This window comes from Stegodyphus dumicola, chromosome 4 (assembly GCF_044657685.1).
Source record: "Stegodyphus dumicola isolate Sdum_Otavi_A_Nest chromosome 4, ASM4465768v1".
In the NCBI taxonomy this organism is placed as follows: domain Eukaryota; kingdom Metazoa; phylum Arthropoda; class Arachnida; order Araneae; family Eresidae; genus Stegodyphus; species Stegodyphus dumicola.
In genome coordinates this window covers 22,855,625-22,871,417 of record NC_140771.1, presented here as the reverse complement: position 1 = coordinate 22,871,417, position 15,793 = coordinate 22,855,625, and the positions used below count along the sequence as shown (strand labels likewise).

The window sequence follows — 15,793 nt, the reverse complement described above, 5'->3', positions numbered from 1 at the left end:
CTTAAGACTATAAACCATAACCATGACATTATCGGCTAAGATGTCACCCTCCATGGTATCCTAGTAATAATTGTTAATATCATAGTAAAAAAGAGATATTTTAAAACCTTATTTATATGTTTATGTTTTATGCTTTCGTTTTATCCATTTTTACATCCAGTGTTGTATTAATGAATCAGTCTTACGACTTTCATCAATGCATGCTAATATTCTGATAAAATTCTTCAAATACATTAAACAATAATTGCTATCCCGTATAAGTAGTTTTTAATATGGGACATTATAGGGGGAGTACGTTTAACAAATACGAAGTTTGGTCAAGAACATCTTTTAAGCCTAACTATTCAAATGTTGGCAGCTTAAAGCTCTAGCAGAAAATAAGCCAAAGACTTACTTTCTGCTAGAGCTGGCGACCCTAGTAATCTGGCCTCGAGAGGCTGGAATATACTTTGAATTACAGTCTTAAAAACTCAGCTTAAATACTCCTCAAACTAATTCACGTTCTGGTATGAAAACGAAAAGGGAAATGATAACAGAGATCTAAATTATAAAAAATGGTTATTCAAAGTAATTATAACCTTACAGAGCGAACCAAAAGTGTCTAGTATCAAGATTAATTAATCTTGTGCAAGAATCGACCCTGTTAAGAACACCACTATGCCACACATACATACTGTTGTGTTTGATCGGAGACAGAACTTGTAATGCAGCTATTGCTACTCTGGGAATACATGATCTCAAAATGTTTACTGGTGCGATTCGATAACAGCTTTGAGCTATATACAAAGAGACATCATTGAAGAACTTTAGTCCGGAATCGTGTCCAAAGTATAAGGACACTGACTTAGAGTGTTCAATGACGACAAATTGCTATTGAGCTGAATTCAGCTGAAACCTACAGAACGGAACAGAAACTGAATCGGTGAGGCGAGGAACAGCATTGTCTACTGAATCCAAATCGTCAAGGTCTAGGTGGGAGGAATTGTCAGAAAAAGATGTTATAAACTCTGGAAAGCATGAAAATGTTTTAACAATTCATAATAAATTGAGGTATCTCAATTTATTCAAGCTCGAAATTGAGGTATTAAAGGTACTTTATCGTGCTAAAGGTACTTTTCGTAAGACAAGAGTAAGACTGTCAGATTGGATTTTACGATTTATTACAATATACGCAAGGTAAATAAAATTTAAGCAACAAATTTGACATATACTGAGATAAAACATACCAAGGCACTTAAGCATATTTACTCGTATAAAGGAATCATTTAAGATTATTTTTTCTTATTTATCAAACGCCTGGCCATTGATCATCAAATCATTATGCAACAAGCTTTCATATACTTCTTTAAAATACAGTCCAAACAGAGCACAAGTCCAGATGAGCAGCGTTGATGACTTGTGCAGAATCACACAGAGCACATAAAAGTGGAGGCAGTCAGTTTTCTTTTGTGATGCATTTATTTAAGATGATCTGGGCATTAATTTTATTATTTTTTTAATTTACAAATATTGCTTAATAAAATATTCACCTGAATTATATATGTTAATAAAAATTACTGTACATATGACAATTTTAAATTTTTAAGCATTTATCGTTTTTAATATAAATATTAAAACAATTGACCAGTTTTCATAATTATTTCAGATTTGTACAGAAACTGAATTGGATTGGAATGGCATTTCTTTTACTTTGTTTTCAGGATTTATAAAGTTATTAATTTTAAAACATTTAATTATAAAAGTGACAGATGTCTTCCTTTTCAGATCGATTTTTTTAGATATTTTTCAATTTTGATATTTTAAAATTTTCACTCAAAATCAACACCTCAACAAAATTAAAAAAACTAAATTCGTGAAATATTTTATGCATGTTAGATGTGAGGAATTTTAGGTGTATGACATTAAAATTGACAAATAATTAAAAACTCCATTTCGAGATAAATGGTTTAAAACATTTTTCGATCACGTTTTCCTGTAGATCACATAACAAAGGAAACACAATAGAAAATAAATTTATATTTGCTAATCTAATTATTGTTCAACTATGAAGTTTGCTTTTTTGTTCTAAGGAATCTGAAGTAGTTTTGAGGCCGCTTTTTTGTTCTAAAGAATCTGAAGTAGTTTTGAGGCCCAAAGTATAAAACTGTGATTTTTTTAGAGATGGTTGTGTTTCAGACCCGCATTTTTCACAAATGAAGAAACCATTCGAGGGCTAAACTTGTTGACTATAGGAACATAAATTTCACCACGTATCGGGATACGCTACTACATCAAATACCTAATGCTTTCCCCATCAGACCACCCTGTTGTCTATCTATTGATTTCCTGGAAGCATAAAGAATAACTACCTGATCCAGAAGTCGAACAACAAAAATCAGCGTTATATTTTTAAAATTTTCATAGTTATTTATTCGGCGTGTTATTGTGTCTTAATAATTACCTGCTTAAATTTATCTGTTTTTTTCCATGAACAAACTTATGTGTTCAACTATGTAGTTTGCTTTTTTGTTCTGCAAAGGCTCTTAAAAAAAGTCGATAGAAATTCAAGCCACGTGATATGTTGATGATGAGAGCGTCTGATTTAATTCTTGAAAAGCATATTAAGAAACATCTTTGGTAGAGCACCTTGGTTGTCCTACGAGGAGTTAAACTGCATTATGTAATTATGAGAAAGTTGTGAACTCTAATCCTCTTACATACCTAATTGAGGATTTGAAAGATGCAATACTCTCAGGTAAAGAGCCCCTGCTCCATTCTTTCATATTCGGGTTGAAAATCTGGGTTTCGTGGTAGTAAAGGTAACCTATGGGCCAAGGATGTGTGCGGTCGGTAAAATGTATAAATGAGATGGAGTAACAAAAATAGGTCTGAAGTCTTTTCTTTCTTGACTCGGTGGTATGTGAATGAAAGTAGCGAAGTATGAGGCTCCGTCATGTATATATTTTCATTTCTTTTCCGTGTTAATAAATTTATGATTTTTAATAAGTATTTATTAATGGAATAGATGACTTCGGGAATTTAGGAGGAGTTGATACAGAACGGAATAGTATTCGGTAAATTTGTTTAAGAACCGAGGTTAATTGTGAAAGATACCCGGGAGAAACTGCCTGAGACCATGCATCTTTTGAATCAAGTACTTAGGATATTTGCTTCAAAAACATTACTTTGGAACAACAAGCCACATTCTTTTGATGATATTGTGCTTTTCAAAAAGTGACAAGAAACGTCCCTATATGGGAAATGTCTTGAATAATAGAATTCATACCCAGCGAAAATGATCAACAATGAACTATCTGGCAAAACCTAATTGGGCAGAATTCGTAAGACCGATACAGAAATGTACCACTTATAAATTGAAAAGGAGCTATCTAACTCCCGGTCCGGTTTCATTTACCGAATGGGGAAGGGAAAGTTATTGGTTTTAAACGAGTAGTAATAACGGAGCTGAATGACTAATATGTTTTTATGTAGCACAGTCATATATTTAGATTTAGATTTGTTCTATATTTAGATTTAGATTTTAGTCCTGTATTTAGAATTAGACAGAAACATTATAATTTAAAATACACATCCAGGATTAAGATTTAAAGGAAAATGCATAAAGCATGTATCCGCACTTTGTGACACTCTCAATAATGCCACTCTTATTTTCAAAATATTAAGTTAACTGTGAGAATTTTTATTGTTAATATTTTCCCACAGCAGCTTAAATGTACGAGGACTTAGCACATGAAATGTTTCGGAAATACTAATGCCTTTTCTTTATTCAGACAAAAATATGGCATTAGATAAATAAACAAACAAACCATTCAAGAAATCAATGAGACCCGAAACATATATACTCAAAATACTACTAATGCGGCATTGTTAAAGAATATAAGCCGCATTTGAAAGGAAATCTCATGTTGCTTCTAACGCCAGTTTATTGATTTTGAACCATTATGGGAATGAATGCCCAAATATGTGCATTTGTTGCTTAAATAGTCTAAACACTCTTAAAATAATGAATTCTATTTTGGTACGTGTCATACGTGCATTATAGGGTTGCACATATGGCTAATGATTATATTATTCTAAAATGAGAAATTTTAAAAGTTTCTTTCAAGTAATCTTTTATGCCTTTATGCACTGAAAAGTACTTGAAAGAAATATCAAAGTCTAATAACTGAACAAACAGCATAAGAAATCTCTTCTAAAAATCGTTTATGATTTACAAGACAGTTTGTTTAGTAATGATAAATATCTACTTTTCATCACAATGTCTTCTTAGAAGTTACTAATAGAAAATAATATTTAATAGTAATAGTAATATCATAAAATACCTACTTCTAAGAAACCATTCGAAAGTTCTCCTAACGAATTGTAATATGAACTATACAATATTTATTAAATAAATATGTTCTCATGGTTAATGCAATTTTATCTGGTTTTGCGCTGTTAAACAGAAGTTACTTATCAACTAAAATTTCATTTAAAATAGTTATCACTTAACTGTGATATATGAAGTTATATATTTGTTTAACTTTTGATAGAAATTATGGCAAATAACAGATGCCTATAGAATAAAATGTAATTTATGTCTTTCAAATGTAAAATTAAATTTAGCCATCTTGTTTGCAATGTTACGAATAACCATTATTATATTCGCAAGTTGAAAAATATTACTATAAAAATAACCTTAAGTAATATTATTATTTTATTACATTAACAGAAAAGAAAACTATCGTCTGACAGTTTGAAATTTCCAACCTAATTCTGCTAATTTCTAGCGATTAAAAAACTGTGTACTATTGGTTAAGATGGCGGTTACTACTTAAAAACTATACTTAATATTACTAAATTAATTTATTAAAGTTAATTTTTAATTAAGTTAATTTTTAATTTTATTAAATTTTTATTAAAATTAATTTATTAAGTAGTAATTAATATTAATTATTACTTAATAAATTACGTCTTTTCATGGTTTAAGAACTCATAAAAATGTATTCCATTAAATCTTGCAATTAGGAATTCTGAATTAATCAGCGCATTCATGAATTATGGAACCATTTTCTTCTATAAGTGATAGTATGTGGACATTAATTTTCTGAATGGCTATTACTTACAGACTCAGAATCTCTCTTCTGGTTTTCAATGCTGGGAACTTTGCCAAGTGTAATGACTCGTGGGCATGCCATTTCTTCAGGATTTCATTTGAAACGGCATATATATCTAGCAAATGGAGGGATAAATCTTACATTTCGTGTCTGTAATTTATTACCAGTTACATTTAAGTTTAAAACCCGTATGATTATTATTTGATCTTATTTATATTTTTCATGATAACTTTTGATGATACTACCACCGAGATACAAATTACTTACAATACTGAGAATATTAAAGTAATTTTAGATAAAATATTCTTTCTAATTCGATACTAACAAGAATTTTCATATCTTAAATCAAAACGAATCTTTGGAATTATACATAAAAATACTTTTTTTAGTGTTATAGTGTTATAAATATCATTTCTCAATATTCTAGGAAAAATAGATAAAATTTGAAAATACTCCGTGATTGAAGCTAGTAAAGATTTCGAAAGAGCTATAGAATAATAAAAGAAATGATTTATTTTCAACCTTCTCGTTTAAATGTTAGGTATACAATATGTACATGTATTACAGATGTCTTTTCCTGGTAATGCAAATATAATAAAAAACGTTTCTTCAAAAGTATTTTTGCTAAGAATGTTTTAGAGGATCGCAGAAAAGGCATTCTAAGCTGGTTTGACTCTGCATTAAATTCAAGAAAATAACGAAGTCGAGGAAAAATGAAACTTGAGATTTTTTAATTAAGTTTCTGTACAACTAAATGTGTCAGCATGTGTAGAGCGCATAAAGTTTAAAAATAAACTGTGAGAGAAGACCGAGAAAATAAGAAGTGTAAACATATCATAGAAACAGTAATAAAGCTGAAAATAGACCAAAGAGAGAAAAATACGAGTTTTATTAAAAACCTCAAATCTAAAAGTGTGAGTATCTAATGAGAGAATCTTCACATATGATACTTTAAGCTTAATGACAATATGTATTTCGTGTTTAAATTTTAATATTATTTTTATCAGAAATTATTCTTTGAATTTTCTTCTGCGTTTATCGCGTACTATGAATTGACAGCTATCTAGTAGGCGAAGATGAAATTAGATTCTTCGTAATTGTGAACTAGAATACATCCAGGTATTTAGTAAATTAAGAATTGAAATTATAAACATTAGAGACTTTAGGAAAGCTATTGCATTTATTCTCAAAGTAGCATGTCTTTAGTTTGTGATGTAAATTGCTTTAAGATGTATCTCTAGTTACGTCGACATATATTTGTAGTTACTGGTATTTAATCATTATTAACTATTTTTCTTCTGCTAGTAATAACTTGTATTAATAAACGTGCACCATTGGTTAAAATAGTAGGCTAAAGTCAAACTGAAAAATATATTTAATTTTAATATAATGCTCCATGCCATTTTTTAACCTTGACAAGCAGCCTTTTAAAACATCAACGATAAATGAAAGATACTATGTATACCTTCGTTTGGAATCTATGTGTTTTATTGTTTTCTTATCTTTGTAATGGATGTGAGGAACATAACAACTGACTCCTGAAATTTTATTGATTAGCAGCAACGATGTTCAGAAAAATTATAATTTAGGATACGCATTAGAAATTGTACCAGTTGGTTTGCATTTTAAGATAGAGTGATTGATTATATTAAAAAGTATATCAGTCACTTATAGTATTAAATTTAAAGTTATGAATTATTAAGAATCATTCCATTTTAAAGTACTAACTACATTTACTTATAATTTGAACAATAAATTAAAGATTTTATACTACTATGAACTAAATGTCTGTTTTAACAGGTCACCTGAAAATAAAATTAACTGTTTTATGTTTCGAACTGTATCATTTACCAAGCTGGCGTGATGATGAATGCGCAAGAATCTTAGCATAACCACCATCAAAACTGAAACCCAAAAAATAAAGCATAAAATTAAATTACTTGCTTATCTAATAGAAGTATTTTTAATAATAGTGAATTTTAACGATGACTTCATATAATAAATTAATAAAATTTTTAATGCCAAAATGATATTTTAGCATTATTTTATATTACGTAGTTGACTTTTATAGCAGTTATGTATCAAATATTGTATTGTGCATTGAACGTTTGTATATATTATGGATTTACACTATAGTAAATATTAAACACATTAATAGTTCATATTATTTTATATAATATGGGGAATACAATAACAAACATGGCATAAGGGTAAAATCTATTCTGTGAGATATAATATTGGATATCTTAGAGAAATATTGTTATGCTATTCATTTTAGGTATTCTTAAAGCTCCAATAAGCTTCAAATTTATTACTATTGTTGAATGTGTCAAAAAAGCTGATATAAAGCTTCAGTTATCTATTGAACCCTATTTTCAGTGTGAAAAAAAGAAAAAATGGATATCGCATAAAGACCATTCATATTTCATATTTTCAATGAAAAGTATGTTATTTATTATTTTAATCCTATATTGCTTTACCTTTCGTGTAGTAAAAAGTATACTTATTTCTTATTTCATTCTTCATCAGTCTAGTTTTAGTAATAGTATTGAATTCACGAATGACATCTGTGTTCTATGCATATAGATTCTAAATGACAGACATTTTTATTTTTATGCAATTGGAAGAAATAAGAATAAGAATATTTTCAAGCATAATGAAACAATGTTCTAATTCTTTGCAATTAAATATAAAATTGAAATACGTTTCGAATTGGTTGGCGCAGAATTTAATAGTTCTAATTGATGTAAAGTCATGTACACAAATATATTTTGATTATTGATTTTATATCTCAGTTAAAATAACATTCTGAATAACGATTATTACAAGAGTCAAGGCAACAAAAATCAGCATAATATTCGTCAATTCAACTTTTGGGTCTTTGGATTTTTCCCTATAATAAAAATTACAGTTCCATAGTTAAAGACTTCATTCCAGATATGAACTCCTGAGGATTCCTAGCCGATGTGGTTTAATTTACATTGGTCAAGCTCACTAAAATTTCGCGCCCGTCTAAAAAAAACCGGTCTAGGCAATAACCGAGTTTGCAAAAGCAGAAGAAATATCGAATGATAAGACGATGCTGAAATACAGAAGGTTTGGGATTTGAAAGGGCTCCTAAAGTTAAAGATGAAATTTTTTGTTATCTCTTTGCCGTCTTTTTTGATTTATATGTAATGGCAATACCACACTAAAATGCAAAATAGAGACTCGTGTTCTGGATGTTGTTATATAAGCATATGGAATGCTCATTGAAGCTCGAATTATGACTCAGTTTCTTTTTATTTCTGAAGTTTTCACGGAACGTTCGTAAAGTTTTTGAAAATGGTGAAGTCTCTTCATATTATTGCGAGAAAAATAAACTGACATATTTTTATTATACACATTTAGCATATTTAACATTTGAATCATGAAAAATATATCGATCCATGATTTAATTCGAATCATATATGAATTATGAAGCTCAGTTTCTGTGGAACTTTTTAACTTAGTAATATTAGTTCGGCATGGGTTTGAATGGCAGGCGAACGGGCTGGTCACAAGCACGTTTTTGTGTTTTTTCCCATGTATGATGTGGATATGAGCTAGTTTTCCTTAGAAAGTCCTTTATGAAAGCATTTTTTCCCTTAGACAGTTAACCCTCGTATGCTTTGCCATCCTCAAACAAATCAAAAAATCGAATTATGTAAGGACTGCTAGTCGAATCATGTAAGGCTTGCTCATCAAAGGTCTGAACTAGGGTCGAACTATGGAATTCAACCTTTTACTGCCGGCCTTCTGAATATTTTCTTTAGAAATTTAAATTCAAAATCTAAACACACATTTTATATTTGCGGCAAACATAAATACTCCCAAAATTTTTATTAAAGGTACTTCAGAAATTTTGATCCAGTCAGGATGAAATTTTTGCGCTAATTAGATTACGCAAAAGTACTCCTTTCATTGACATCCTTTTGCTAAGAGTGCCAATTTATATATTATTTACTAATACCCCTTCTACTTAGGGTTTTCCCCTAAGTAGAAGGGGGAAACCCACCCCTTGGGGCAGTAAGCAAAGGGGCCTCCTCGCCGTCTGCCTGGGTAATTCAGTTTAAATTAGCAGAAACGTTTGCACAAATCATTTTAATTACAATTTATATCTAGAACAATTACAATTTATATCTAGAACCAATATTTAGAACAGCTGTCATTTCGTATGACCGCCGGGCTTTCTAGTGAGTAAATAACTGAATAAAATTGTTAAATACACTAATAAAGAGTATGAGTGTTTGAAAAAACATATTTAAGAAATCTGTGTTGTATTTCATCTCCGTACAATTTAAGAAACGTATTTTCAAACTTTTGATTTCGAAACTGGTATCAAAAGCGCTAAAATTCGTCAGTTATATTCTCTAATAGCGGAAGTACCCGATGCCAGTTAAGTTAGATTGACAGTAAATGTCTCTAACAACAAAGAGAACGACACTGCTGTAATCCTTCTCTAATAACGATGCAAAAATTACGAGTCATACATTTTTAAGTCTGATGCGATATGGAGCGAACATAAAAAATTTCGATAGAAAAATAAGCAAATTCTCTCTCATTATATCTGCTACAATGGCACGCAGTTTTTAATGATTTGCTTCTTTCAAATCAAATGGTCGTAAAAGCTCACGTTCCATCCAATATTTCACCTATATTCAGTTTTAGTAGATTAAATGGAGCAAAACATTTATCATAAATGATAAGAAATCAATACTGCGAAGAGACAAACACACAAACATTCTTCTGTATATGTAGAGATTTTGTAAAATTTACACATTTTTGATTAAAAAACTGTAAGATTTGATAGCGAGCAGTAGCAACACTTTTCGAAATAAAGTATTTTTATCTCCAAAGCGCGACTGCTGTCACTCGAAAAAATTAAGGCTTTCAGAGTTTTTAATTAATATCTCGGTTAATTAAAGTGGTGCGAAGATGAGGAATAGTCGAAATGGCTTCCCACGAATTTTTGGAATCGGGAATAATGTATTTAATGTTTGGCAATACTACTTTTATTTCATCGCAAAACTTCGAATTGTTTTATTAACAAACTCTAGTATTTGAAAGCGAGCAGTGGCAACAACTTTCTAAACAAAGCACATTTTCACCTCCAGCTTGCATGACTGTTGCCACTCGGAAAAAATGAGGGCGGAAATCATCGTTTTTACGAGTTTTTAATTATCTCTGATTTTAGCTTCTTTTTTAGGAAAAAAGTGGACGTCGACCTTTTCCAGGACCCAGAAAAGAATTGTAGAAAATGTGATGACGATAGCTATAGTATTGACTGAGTTATTAGAGGACAAGCCAAATACACAGACTTTCTTCTTTATATACGTAGATTAATATTTCCATAGTATTTTACTCGTGATATAGCTCTGTGTGCAATTTCAGTTATGAAAGTGCATAGTTAAGCTTGAAAGACTAAATAAATCGTTGCTGTCTTCAACAGGTTAATCTTTCCCCTTGAGTAATTAACTTACGCAATTTAATTTAGTGGAGCTGTTGCTGGTGCGAGATTATATCAGTTTTATCCATAGTATTATTTTATCCATAGTATTATTATTTAAACCTATCTAAAATAGAATCTTTCTTTTATTTGCGAGTTAGAATAGGCGAGGAAAATAAAAAAAGAGAAAATTAAGAGATAAAGATAAAAGAAAAAAAAAAAAAAAAAAAAAAGGAATGCTCTTACAAAGAAGTTTCTGATAGTTTATTTCCTCAGAGCATTTTTTTAGTCCTTGTTTCCAAGGTCTTCCAGATGTTTTCCAAGGTATAACAGAAGTTTTTATATTGAGATATTAAGTCAGGGTACAGTTAGGGTGGTAATTTTATTGCAGAAAAAGAAATTATAAAATTCTCGAAATGGTTGGGAAATAGGCGGGGAAAATTCTCAAAAGTTTATGTCTTATCCGGAGACCGAGACTTTTATTAATAAAACGTCGGCTGCCGAAGATTCGCAATAACATTTCTAGCTAAAAAATGGAAAACAAAAATATTTCTCGTTTATTTATTTAATTGATGTGTTTAATTAATTTATTTCCTTCATAACATTTTCTGTTGTAATGTTGTTTAAATTTGTTTAATTTGTTTGTAGAGACATTAGGTATTTTGGAAGCAGGAAAGATGAAAAATGAGCAACGTCTTCGCCAGGAATCGATCCACAGACCTATGGAATACGCGCCCAGCGTGCAGACCACTACACCACGAAGGCATGCTAAGAAGGCGTGAGAAATACCTTATATGTTTATGGCTTATAAATATGGCTTGAAGTTGTCCTACGTGCTTGTGTTTTCAGTCATTTGGAGATTTGGCTACATAACCTAATTACAAGTTACATTATTTGGAAAATTACAGAATAAAATATTTTAAATTACTTTGGTTCTGTTCCATCGTTTCATCATTCACTGTGCACTTCTCAAGCGGAGCTATTTTGTAGCATTACCTCGTGCAACTAGCATATAGAAGAGATACTACGATTTATGAAACTGTTTCGGTTGAATACATTTGAATATGATTTTCGTTTATATTATATTGTGCCCTGGTTGATCCGGAAAATATTAATATATTTATTCTCTTTTTTATTCTTATTGATTAACAAACTACAGCTTTTAGGGCGCTGTTTAGTTCACGGATTGTTTAGAATTTATTTCATTTGTTACTCAGATTAACATTACGTTAAGTATATTGCTGATTAATTAATATCAAATGCATTATTTAAATATGAAAATGTAATCAAACGGAAAAGGAAAAAATCTGATGTTAACAACCACATGACTCCTTGTATAGCCTATTAAATTCTACACATTTTTTGATGCACTTCATTTACTATTTCTTTGAATATCATTTGAGATATATTTCTCATTTAATTAATTCAGTTCTCACTTTGCGGCAAAGCAAAAGTACAAAAATGTTATAACATCTTCAAAAAAATTGTAAGTTGCAGAAAAACATAAAGCACCAAGTACAATAAAAAAAATTAAAAGTAAATTTACAGTTAAAAATGAGAGTTTCTGCCCCCAAACAAGCGATTCGGTCAGAGGACAGTGAAGTGGATTTTTCGGTGCCCATAATTCGAAGTTTACTTTTGGTCCTAGTTAACAGAGTGGGAATATATATATATATATATATATATATATATATATATACATATGATTGGGCAGCCGATTGCTGCCAAAAACAGAGGTGCACGACTAGATGTCATAGTAATCCTATATACAAAATGGGATCGTTCTATGGCTAGTCGTTGTCGCGTTATGCGAGATACATACATACGTACGTACAGACGTCAAGGGTAAAAATCTCTTCTGAATCCATTCCAAATTCATTTCATAATCCTTTTTGGCAAAAACAGTCTTTTATTCTGTCCGCACCTACAGATAGAACGCAAAAACTTCGTTTAAATGGCTTCGAGAGTCGTTAAAATGGATATTTTCGTTGAAATATGATACCCGAAATTTTTCGCTATTATAATACTTCCTTTACTTCGTAAAAGTGATTAAATAACGTAGGAATTTAGGAAACTGGACAAATATTTGATATTTTCGAGCAAATTTAGCACAAATTTCCCTAAATTTGGAGAACAGAATTGCAAAAATGTACACCGGGAGAATGATTAGGTATGATCATGAAGCTTCATATAGTTTAAGTAGTTTGAAACTGTATCTTAAAAGAATGTAATAAGACTGCAAAAGCAGTACATGGAATTTTAATAAATATTGGAGTCAATTTAGGTTTTAAAATTTACAGTAAAGAGACAAATGTTTTTATTTAAAAGTATCAAACACACTTAAACTGTACGCTTTCTTTTTTAATGAGATTTGATCATTCCACGTGTGTTTCATATTAAAAAGTTCACATAGTTGAATCCAAGTGCAATACATGGTATTATATCATTAACTTTAATCCCAAGCATACAAACAGTCATACAAACATGAAAAATAGTAAAATTAAAATAATACATAGTTAAATATTAATTATTTAACTATTAATTAAAATAATTAATAGTTAAATATTACTCCCAAGCAATTTCCGAGCAAAGGGAAAAGCCAGCAAAGTCTAATATAATCATAGAATACTCATGCTTTTCCGTCCTGTGGTAAAAAAATAACATCATATTTTCTTCTCTTTGTTTTATGTATATCAATATTATGGAGTTTCTTTAAAAGCGTCGATTTATCCTGAACTTACAAAAATAGAAAGCTTTAGACAAAATTTGTAAAAATTTAAATTGCTTTCTTTTATTTGAAGCTGTATAATTACATCATTATATTGCTATTCTCATTACATAAAAAACTAATTTTTGATTTGTATATTTACTTATTTAGTGATAGAGAAAAAAGGAATATGAAGGAAAAATTATTCTAAAATTTGGCATAAATTAATGGGCATTTTGATCAATGCCAGATTTAATTTCAAAATTACTCTAATAAAATTTATAATTTATTCTGTTAAAATTCTAGAATATAATTTTAAATGCATTTTTACGGTAGTTAAGTTAACAGTAGATTCAAATTAAAAATTGCAAGTAACAAAATTAAATCCAGTGCAATTAAGTTTATTTACACTAACTAATGCGCATCTCCCTCAGATAAAAAATTTCTAATTACCTATAGGCAGACTTTTTGCATAACAAAATGCACACTTTTTTATACACACAACGATTTTTTGTACATACAGTTATTGCTCGTTCCTGTATATATATTTAACGGTTACCTTATTTTGTTCCCATTGAGAGTAAAACAAAATTCTAGCTTTCCAGTTTAAAACTGCATTTTTATTTAAATAATATTATAGCAAATAATATGAAATTGTACTTACAAAAGGAAAAATTTTTTATGCTTTTAGCATTTTTTTCTTTCGCCATCATGCATAACGAAAGCACCCTATTCCTTGCAAAAAACCAAAATTTCGGTTGGAATGCATTGCAGAATCTTTTATTTGAACATTATTTTTATTTTCCCTCTGTAATTTACTGAAATTTTTAATGCTTTCCGTTTAAAAATGTACTCACTTCCAAAACAATTTTTATTGAGATGTAAATTTTAATGAACATAGTGTCTCTATGAACTTACGTCATCTTAAGTTTTCAGAGATTATTCTATTTGCACTGAAACTGGCATTCTTAATTGTAAATTGAAACATTCTTACTTTTAAATATATATAGAACAACCGTTTACCTTATAAAATAAATTTTTGTATTCGTACAGGTTCGTAATATATTGAATGCACACTGAATTGATTGATGGCAGCTTGATAAAATTTATTTTACTTCAAGAAGAGCTTCACATTTCTGGAATTTTTCACATTTCTGGAATTCTACAAAAGTACTCGTACAGCTCTTCACAGTATCACACAGTACAAACAGTAATTACATTTCAAACTAAGAACGTTAACCGTACGCAAGGGAAAGCGCATTTAAAAGGCGAAGCTCCAACGGATATCTCAATCCTCCGTTGGTGCTCTGAACTAATATCTGAGAGAGGATGCTCTTTACTCCACAGTTGAAAAATATCTAGTATTCTAGAAATTACTGGAAGATATATGAGGGCCAGATACGATTACAGCTGCATATGGAATTAATTACAATCATTCAATTGTAGTACACATTACAGGGATACAGACACAGTACCAAAATGTCGCCAAGGTTTGATGATTCATGTCAAATAACACCGAAACAAAATGTCGCCAATGTTTCAAGGCATTTGGTGAAAACATTTAGTTGTCAAAACAGTTGCCTGCTTGGCGATATCTCGCCAAACTAGATAGCCATTTTAACTAGATAGCCATTTTCTCAAAATAGTTTTCTCCTGTGATGATTTATGTCAAATATCACCGAACCCAAATCTCGTTAATGTTTGACGGCATTCGGCAATTTCTCGCCAAATTTGGTGAAAACATTTAGTCGCCAAAACAGCTGTTTGCTTGGCGACATCTCGCCAAAACAGCCATTTACTAAATGTTAAAAAAATTCTCCTGTATTCTTACATTTCAGGCAAAGCATCGTCTCTTTGATGTTACGTTATACAAAAAACGTATATGTTACATTATACAAAAAGTACTACTATTTCAATACTTCGATTCCAAAAATATTAAAATTATTTACTTAGATACAAAATCTGTAATAATATATTTACGTTTGAATCATGAGTAAATGAATGGGTATTCATTGAAAAGAAAAACTGGAAAGACTGGTTTTCTCATTAATCTCAATTTATTAACTATTTCACTTAAGCGGTATTTCGGTTATCAGAAGATTATTTAAACGTTATTTAACTATTTATTATTTTAATTTTACTATTTTTCATGTTTGTATGACTGTTTAGCTTTTATTAAGGGACGTTTATATTCTTGAAACCTTGTAATCATTTTATATCCTGTATCTAATAACTGACAAATTCTGATACTTTTTTCAGTCACAGAGGAGTCAGAAATAAGAAAAAAATATTTTTTACTTCGGGCGAAAGTACAAATCCTGAGAAACTCTGTTGATCTTGGAAACATGGTAGAAAAGCTAGCATGGATCTTGGTTAAAAAAAAAAATGTTTCTTAAAGTACGTATAAAAAAAAAAAAAAAAGAAAGAAAGAAAACTGATAAGGGAAATAAAAAATAAGTGAAAATGGTGAAGCATATTTACATAACAAAAAGCTTTTGAATTTATTTGCAGTGCATGTTGAAT

General features: G+C 30.0%; 1 protein-coding gene across 1 annotated transcript in view; it reads right to left on the bottom strand.

Moving 5' to 3' along the window:
* The window catches only part of LOC118186582 (cell adhesion molecule 2-like), a 409,684-nt gene that overhangs the window by 309,196 nt on the left and 84,695 nt on the right, over positions 1-15,793 (bottom strand). The window lies entirely within an intron of this gene.